The sequence below is a fragment of the Schistocerca americana genome, chromosome 2 (genome assembly GCF_021461395.2).
Source record: "Schistocerca americana isolate TAMUIC-IGC-003095 chromosome 2, iqSchAmer2.1, whole genome shotgun sequence".
NCBI lineage: Eukaryota > Metazoa > Arthropoda > Insecta > Orthoptera > Acrididae > Schistocerca > Schistocerca americana.
In genome coordinates this window covers 248525599-248533697 of record NC_060120.1, presented here as the reverse complement: position 1 = coordinate 248533697, position 8099 = coordinate 248525599, and positions in this window count along the sequence as shown.

Below are 8099 nucleotides of genomic sequence, written 5' to 3'. Positions count from 1 at the left end.
AAGTTCTAGGGGACTGATGACCTCAGATGTTAAGTCCCATACTGCTCAGGGCCATTTGAACCTTTTGTATAAAAGTCAGTGCACTGGCGGAGCTGTCATTCGTACTCAGGTGATGCGAAAAGGTTTCCGACGCGATTATGGCTGCACGACGAGAATTAACAGATTAAGAAAGTGGAATGGTACTCGGAGCTCGACGCATGGGAATTCAATATTCCGAGATCCATAGTGTAAAGAGTGTGCCGAGAATAAATTTCATGCATTACCTCTCACCAGCCTTCAGCTAAAGACTGAGAGCAGCGGCGTTTGCGTATAGTTGTCGGTGCTAATAGACAAGCAACACTGCTTAAAATAACCGCAGGACTAGTGTGGGACATACGATGAACGTACCCTTAGAACAGTGCGTCGAAACTTGGTGTTAATGGATTATGGCAGCAGACGCCAGATGCGAGTCCTTTGCTAACAGCAGGGCCTGCACCGCTCTCCTGGGTTCCTGACGATATCTGTTGAACCGTGGGCGATTAGAAAACCGTGGCCTGGTCTGATGAGGTCCAATTTTACCTGGTAAGAGCTGACGGCAGGGTTCGAGTGTTCACAGTTGGACTGCAGTTGTCGGCAAGGCATTCTGCAAGTTAGTGGTGGTTCCATAAATAGTGTGGGCAGTGTTGACATGTAATGGGCTGGGTCTTCTGGTCCAACTGAACAGATCATTGACCGGAATTGGGCTATGTTCGGCTACTTGGAGCCAAACAACTATGGAATTTTTATGGATGAGAATGCACCATGTCATTACGCCGAAACTTCCTGGGAGATTAAAAGTTTCAAATGGCTCTGAGCACTATGCGACTTAACTTCTGAGGTCATCAGTCGCCTAGAACTTAGAACTAATTAAACCTAACTATCCTAAGGACATCACACACACCCATGCCCGAGGCAGGATTCGAACCTGCGACCGTAGCGGTCACGCGGTTCCAGACTGAAGCGCCTTTAACCGCACGGCCACACCGGCCGGCTAAAAGTTTCATATCAGCGCCCACTCCGCTGTAGAGTGAAAATTTCATTCTAGAAACATGCACCAGGCTGTGGCTAAGCCATGTCACCGCAATATCCTTTCTTCCAGGAGTGATAGTTCTGCAAGGTTCGCAGGAGAGCTTCTGTGAAGTTTGGAAGGTAGGAGACCAGGTACTGGCGGAATTAAAGCTGTGATGACGGGGCGTGAGTCGTGCTTGGGTAGCTCAGTTGGTAGAGCACTTGCCCGCGAATGGCAAAGGTCCCGAGTTCGAGTCTCGGTGGAACACACAGTTTTAAGCTGGCAGGAAGTTTCATATCAGCGCACACTCCGCTGCAGAGTGATAATTTCATTCTAGGAACAAATTTCAACGTTCTCTGTTATGAGTGCAGAAAGGCGGCTGCGTGCGAGATGAACGACGCGACGACCCGTGTGCGTGGAGCGCCTGTGTATGGCGGGGATACGCGTGTTGACGGCGCAGCGACGTCACACACCTGCCACATCGCCTCGGCTCCGGGCGTAAATATCTGCTCGGCTGAGCGGCGGCGGCGCATAATGGGGATGAGGCTATTACCGCCTCCAGGGGAGACGAAAGACCAGACACGTAGCGTGAAAGTGATGGAAATCTAGCGTCGTACAGCACGAGCGACAGTGTAACGTCACACCCATCTGTCCACCCAACGACGCAGGGTTGCATCTGCTACAGTCGTTTCGTTTATGAGGTGTGTCGGTGATAAGATTATTTAGTCGAATTGTCCGGAATGTTCTTCAAACCAATCGCGAACAATTGTGGTCCGGTGACGTAGTGCATTGTCATCCATAAAAAATCGATCGTTTTTTTGGGAACATGAAGTATATGAATGGGTGCAAATGAACATTACCACATCCAGTCGACGATCGAATCAGCTCGACCAAAGGACCCAGTCATGTGTTACGACCTCTGCACCACTTGTTAGCAGCAGACACAGTGGCTGCGCCAAAGACTGAGACGGCGTGGAGTTTTACAATTATGGAGTTTTACAATTATTTATTGAACTTTCTCTACAATTTCTCCCTTGTCGTCGATGCCCAGCCCTGCGGATACCTCCGCCTGGCTGCTGCTGTGTAGATTCTCCGACAATGCGCGCAACTCGCGCCGCTGATCGCACTCGGGAGCCTCAGGTCACCAGTGCTCCGCTGAAGCTGATGACACTATCTTGGTATAAAAGGATGTTGTGCGCAACACTGGCTCGGTTTCAAATAGTGCAGCTCATAACCTAAGTTCATGGCTTGTAGAAAATAAAGTAAAGCTAAATCACAGTAAGATTCAGTTTTTACAGTTTCTAACACACCATTAAACAAAACCTGACGTTTTAATTTCGCAGATTGAGCATATGATTAGTGAAACTGAACAGTTCAGATTTATAGGTGTTCAGATAGATTCTAAGCTGTCGTGGAAAGCCCACGTTCAGGATCTTGTTAAAAGAGTAAATGCTGCCATTTTTACTATTCGAACGGTATCTGAAATGAGTGATCATTCGACATGAAAATTAGTCTGCTTTGCTTATTTTCATTCGCTTATGTCGTATGGTATTATATTTTGGGGTAACTTTTCCCATTCTAAAAGGGTATTTTGGGCTCAGAAACGGGCGGTTCGGGCAATAAGTGGTGTAAGCTCACGAACCTTTTGCCTACCCCTCTTCGCTGGTTTGGGTATTTTGACATATGCCTCTCAATATATATATTCCTTACTGTCATTTCTTGTTAACAATATTTTCTTATTCCCAAGAATAAGCAGCTTTCACTCAGTTAATACTCGTCAGAAATCAAACCTTAATTTGGATCGGACTTCCTTAACTCTTGTGCATAAAGGTGTGCAGTATGCTGCTGCATCCATTTTCAATAAGCTACCACTCGAATTCAGAAATCTTAGCAGTAATCCACGCGCTTTAAAATCGAAGTTTCCGCATGGGTCACTCCTATTCTGTCGAGGAGTTGCTTGAAAAATTAAGCTGATTCTTGTTGTATTATTGATTGTGTATACTTAAACTTACGGAATGACTTTATTTGGGTTCATAAACATTTATTTTTATCTGTTATTACTTTTATGTTGTAATTTCATGGACTGACACGTTCCGTGACCTTGGAGATTTGCTTCTCAACTTGATCCTCCGGAACTTGACTCGTAAATAAAAAATAAAAATAAATAAAAATCAATAGCACATAGAAACTTGAGTAGTGGCCCCAGTGTGTATCACCTCTGAGTTGGCTAACATGATATAAAATGAATTTAATTCCTTGAAACCTACAACAAAACAAGTGACATCGTAGGAAATGAGAATGGGTGACGTTGAAAAATTAATAACAAGAACGTGCGGTATCACAAAGAAATTTATTAACTAATGTCGAGGTGAAGTGAGAGCAAACATATAAACAGAAACTTCTACTGTGTAGCATTTCATTAACACGAACTCAGATTGGTAGGCAATAGACTTGGGGAACCTAACTGGAATTTACGTGTAAGTGAGAATGGCTATTGTGAGTGGAAGGATGCCAATCTAGATAAGCACGCACAACTGTATCATTCCACTGATGGGTTTCTCACGTCAAAATATAATTGATCTTGCAATGGACCCTGGGAGTGACTATAGCGGGTACCAGGCTACTATGAAAAAAGATGGTCGTGAAAATGATTGTTAGGCTTCTGAATTTGCCGACACTGCGCAACATTTCCGATATAGCCGATGAAAGACGAGACGCGTGCGGGCGCTGCCGAAGCGTCGTACTGCGGGAGGTAAGTTTCGCCCGGGTGTCTGGACGTCTTTGCAACTAACTGCTCTCTCCATAGAAACGAAAGAGCCGTAGCGACTGTACTCTGCGACAGTCGAGAAACGAGTTAAAAAAATGAAACTTCCTGGCAGATTAAAACTGTGTGCCCGACCGAGACTCGAACTCAGGACCTTTGCCTTTCGGGGGCAAGTGCCCGCGAAAGGCAAAGGTCCTGAGTTCGAGTCTCGGTCGGGCACACAGTTTTAATCTGCCAGGAAGTTTCATATCAGCGCACACTCCGCTGCAGAGTGAAAATCTCATTCTGGAAGTTAAAAAAATGTCTGTGAAATCTTATGGGACTTAACTGCTAAGGTCATCAGTTCCTAAGCTTACACACTACTTAACCTAAACTATCCTAAGGACAAACACACACACCCATGCCCGAGGGAGGGCTCGAACCTCCGCCGGGACCAGCCGCCACAGTCCATGACGTCAGCGCCTCAGACCGCTCGGCTAATCCTGTTGCCCATAACCTTCTGAAAAACAGCTCTCTCCCCCGATGTTCTAGAATAGACCTATCAAGGCCCGGCAGTGGTTACCGTGCCAATCGTGTTTTCTGTCAAGGAGACCGGATCTTCCTCAACCAACCACTGCAGTGCATACACATTCTGTTCTCCAAGGAAACAGCACACTACGCCTGGAGCTTCTGCAGCCAAACCCCCGGCGCATTTCAGAAGCTGAGGGAATCTTCCTAGTGAAAACAAGTTCCGTCTCGTCCATAAAACGATTTAGTGGGCGCCGTTTTGGTGAGGCGCGGCGGCATCTAAGAAATGCGAAATCCGGAGGAATTCGTCGTCGCGTCTCACAAGATGCACTGTTCTTGTAACAAACCCGTTAGCCAGGTGCCAGCCCGACGTCGCTTTTCCTGGACCTGCACACGGAATAAGGAGATCAGGCTCCCACACCATGTCCACTCACTAATAATGCGGTTTGTCCGGCGCATGGATGCCTGCCACTGCCATTTTCTAAAGAAGTGTCACTTCGCATTCAGCGACGGCATTCCCATCCGCTTGCTTGGCAGCTAGCGGAACAAGGCCGGCCACCAGAATGAGGCCCGTAAACCACTGCCCTGTCAGGCCCATGGCCCGTTTCGGTGACTTCAAAGGAATCCGCGAACTGGCTTGCTGCTCGAGTGAAATTCTAAAGCTGCCCCTAATGCAATAGTCACCTCCAGCGTCCAAAAGGCTGTCTCTCTAGCCAAGTTTAATTCTACTACCACTACTATTCAAGTCATGCAAGTACTGTGAGAGCAGTCAGTGGTTTACACTAACCTTAATAGTCCATCAGATTAATATCAATCAGGGAAAATTTCGATGTACCAAAGGCGAATGAAATTTTATTTTATTTTTTTTTTTTTTTTTTTTGCTTGTGGTTTTAGGGCACAAAACTTCTATGGTCATTACCGCCCACGAATGAAATTGTATGATAATCACCGAAACAAAATGAAAAGGGGGGGGGGGGTGCCTGATGGGTATTATCACGGCAGTTGCCCGCCCATAAGGCACTGCCATCTTTGAGCAGCATAAGGCGAACAACTGTTGGTGTTGTTGCTGTACACCATATTCACAGCTCAGGGTAAGAGCAGCGCATACATCAGTTATAATGCAGCTAGTTTATATTTTGCAATAGTTTGTGAAATGCTTTTACATTGTAGTTTTATCTTAGTACTTACCAGCAAATTGGAAGCCTATCACTCCACACAGGAAATGCAGATATGGTCTGAAATAGAAGTAACCGTCGGGCTCATGTCCTTTATGCCATCTGTGGAATCATTCAGCCGTCTTGTCCAGCCACTAGCAACTCTGGCTTCCTAGCTTGTACAAGCGCAGATCATGATAGTCCTCGCACCATTGTTATTCCTATTGTGGATAAGCGAACATTGTAACTGTCGGAAGTAAATCAGGGAACTAGTGTACGTACAATCCCAGCATCGTTTGGGACTAGTCGTTCTCTAGACTATGCGAACCTACACGGACTGTACTAGTATGATACACAGCGGGTCCAAACAATTCTGACTGTTGCAAATTAGTGAAATCCACTTTCACAACGAAGGTGTTGCTCACAGACAAGGGTGGTTCCACGTGAGATGAGACTGTCAATTTTCATAAGTAACCTATGTGGGCTGACGCAGATCCACACACAATTGAACAAGCAAGGCATCAATTAATGTACCAACAGAAATTACAGATGGTAGACTAGTTCAAAAAAAATGGTTCAAATGGCTCTGAGCACTATGGGACTTAACATCTATGGTCATCAGTCCCCTAGAACGTAGAACTACTTAAACCTAACTAACCTAAGGACAGCACACAACACCCAGCCATCACCAGGCAGAGAAAATCCCTGAGCCCGCCGGGAATCGGGTAGACTAGTAGGACTACACATACTGTCAGAGAGGTTGACTGCTGCCAGGTATCGTCAGTTCCTGTCACACGACATTCTTGTGCTACTGAAGGAGGTACCATTCCCAAGACGGCGAATAGATGTGGTTAATGCGTGATGAACCCCTTCCCATTTTTCTACGAAATGTCCTAGAACACCTCACACAGACATTAAATATGAATTGGATTGTTCGGGGCGATCCAGTACCTTGGCCACCACGCTCCCCCAGTCTTAATCCCTTGGACTTTTGGTTTTGGAGACGCTTTAAGTTTTCGGTTTTGTAATGATGTACATACACTACAGTGAGGCTTCATCAATACCCGACAGCGCATCCGTGACAATCTGGAGTTTTTCAGAGAAAGCTTGACTCCGTAAGACGTCGGACAAAAAAATGGCTCTGAGCACTATGGGACTTTACATCTGAGGTCATCAGTCCCCTAGAACTTAGAACTACTTAAACTTAATTAACCTAAGATCATCACACACATCCATGCTCGAGGCAGGATTCGAACCTGCGACCGTAGCAGCAGCGCGGTCCCGGACTGAGGCGCCTAGAACCGCTCAGCCACAGCGACCGGCTTCGTAATAGCAAAGAGCTTTCTATAAAAGAAATGTGTTTCACGGTAGGTAAAATGAACAAGTGCTCGTATCTCTTGAGGTTTCGCTCTGGTTTAACTTCAAACGACTAAATATTTCGCCTTTTACATACATTGAGGTTGCATTTCAGAGCCCACGTTTACTGGATATTTTTGCCTTGTTTTGGTCCATGCTACCTCCCCTCACAACTACCTTTATATGCGGACTGCACTACATATTTTGAGGGTCATCTGTCAATCTTCGCGCCATCTACATCATATTCCGCAAGTCACCTAATGGTGTGTGACGGAGGGTACTTTTTGTACCACTAACGGAGACCTCCAACACTGCTCCAGTTGTGAATAGCGCGTACGTGGGAGGAAGTAATAAGTTATCCGATCATTCCCGGAACGTTTTCTCTCGAAATTAGTAGTAAACCTCTCAGCGATGTATAACGACTTCACTTGTAACGCTGGCACTGGAGTTTGTTGAGGGTTTCTGTAACGCTACCGCGCCGACTAATCGATCCCGTGACGAAAAGAATCGCTCTTTGTTGGATCTGCTCTTTCTATCAGTCCTACCTGGTAGGGATCCCAGATAAATGAACACTACTCAATTATCGGTCGAAAATGAGTCTTGTAAGTCACTTCCTTCGTAGATGTTATCAATAGTGTAGCTCTACAGTAGTATCCTTCTTTTCCTATGACTGCGAAATACGAGGGCAGTTCAATAAGTAATGCAACACATTTTTTTTCTGAAACAGGGTTGTTTTATTCAGCATTGAAATACACGAGGTTATTCCCTGATCTTTTAGCTACCCAACACTATTTTTCAACGTAATCTCCATTCAATGCTACGGCCTTACGCCACCTTGAAATGAGGGCCTGTATGCCTGCACGGTACCATTCCAGTGGTCGATGTCGGAGCCAACATCGTACTGCATCAATAACTTCTTCATCATCCGCGTAGTGCCTCCCACGGATTGCGTCCGTCATTGGGCCAAACATATGGAAATCCGACGGTGCGAGATCGGGGCTGTAGGGTGCATGAGGAAGAACAGTCCACTGAAGTTTTGTGAGCTCCTCTCGGGTGCGAAGACTTGTGTGAGGTCTTGCGTTGTCATGAAGAAGGAGAAGTTCGTTCAGATTTTTGTGCCTACGAACACGCTGAAGTCGTTTCTTCAATTTCTGAAGACTAGCACAATACACTTCCGAGTTGATCGTTTGACCATGGGGAAGGACATCGAACAGAATAACCCCTTCAGCGTCCCAGAAGACTGTAACCATGACTTTACCAGCTGAGGGTATGGCTTTAAACTTTTTCTTGG